This window comes from Chiloscyllium plagiosum, unplaced genomic scaffold, assembly GCF_004010195.1.
Source record: "Chiloscyllium plagiosum isolate BGI_BamShark_2017 unplaced genomic scaffold, ASM401019v2 scaf_44515, whole genome shotgun sequence".
NCBI classification, from domain to species: domain Eukaryota; kingdom Metazoa; phylum Chordata; class Chondrichthyes; order Orectolobiformes; family Hemiscylliidae; genus Chiloscyllium; species Chiloscyllium plagiosum.
Window position 1 is genome coordinate 1 of NW_025171344.1, and position 1,284 is coordinate 1,284.

Here is a 1,284-nt window from a genome sequence, read left to right on the forward strand (position 1 = left end):
ATGCTACACCACAAGCAGAGGGCTAAGTCTGATGTTCATCGTTAATTTTCAATTTCAGTTCTTAATGCACAGTTTCTAACGAATGTGGACAGCAGAAGACCGTAAACATTCCATTTCTAATATTTCCAGTAAATTCTACTCCGCTGATATCGCCTTGCCTTTTCACATCGCAAGCCAGGAACCTGTATCAGTCGAGTTCCTTTCCACACATGGAGTTGTTTTTTTTTCTAATTCATTGACTGCTGATATATGACTGCTGATATAAAAGATTATTGGCCTTGAGAGTCAGCTGTAAATTAGGTCGAACTTTCTCAGTTTGACTTTCAACTGATCCTAAAAAAAATTCATCACCTGCAGGTAAATGTATTGCATTGCTTCTTGTTTTACTTAATTCATCCGCGCCCCCCCACCCCACCCCAAACATCCAAATTTCACGATAGTTCGAAAAATGTGTTGAAACTGATTCGTGTTGGAAGTTGGTGGCTTTTCGTGTCTCGACAGATAATTTATTCAATCAGATGACTGGGTCAGTCTTGAAACTACTTCGGATTCTTCACAGTTGAAAATTTACTTTCGATTGAATGCAAAGCTCAAGCTCCACGAAATCCAAATCCTACAAAACAATTAATGACTTTTAAGAGATTCTGCGCTGTGAACAGGATTCGAACCTGCGCAGGGAGACCCCATTGGATTTCAAATCCAACGCCTTAACCTCTCGGCCATCACAGCTGCGGGAATTTGGTCAATTTTAATAGTAAAACAACTGAATTCATTTGTTGGAAGAACAAATTGTCAAGACCCAAAGATTTCGCCAACTCCTTTGCAGAGACCCAGACGAACGTTACCTAAGCAGATTGACAGGCTTTCACCACAACCTAGATTCTGACACAGCTGAAGTTGTGGGAATGATTCTTCGTCGAATTATAGAGTCACGGATGTACACCGAAGACAGGGTCATTGTCTCACTGCGTCCGATCGATTTTGACTTAATTGCTCATCATCTGGTGCCAAATTAGATGTGCTGTTGTGTTTTAATATTCATCGACATATGGTATTAGAAAAACTGATGCTAAGTCCATAAACACCAGCTACATTCGTAAAAAAAATATCATAATTAGAAAGAATGCAGAACCAATTTACAGGAATGGATCCAGCAACTAATCCGTATGTCCTGACATCAGGTAATGAACTTGTGAGCACAAGAGAGGAAGATTAACCGAAGATTTGGAACTTGAAATCGTCTTGACGGAATTATTTGCAAAGTTTTTGCGGTAGTTCTAGAGT

General features: G+C 39.7%; 1 non-coding gene across 1 annotated transcript; it reads right to left on the minus strand.

The window, feature by feature from the left end:
- Positions 1-647: 647 nt before the first annotated feature.
- On the minus strand, positions 648-729 carry trnas-uga. The gene has a single exon. It is a non-coding gene; the product is annotated as a tRNA-Ser (tRNA).
- Positions 730-1,284: the final 555 nt, after the last annotated feature.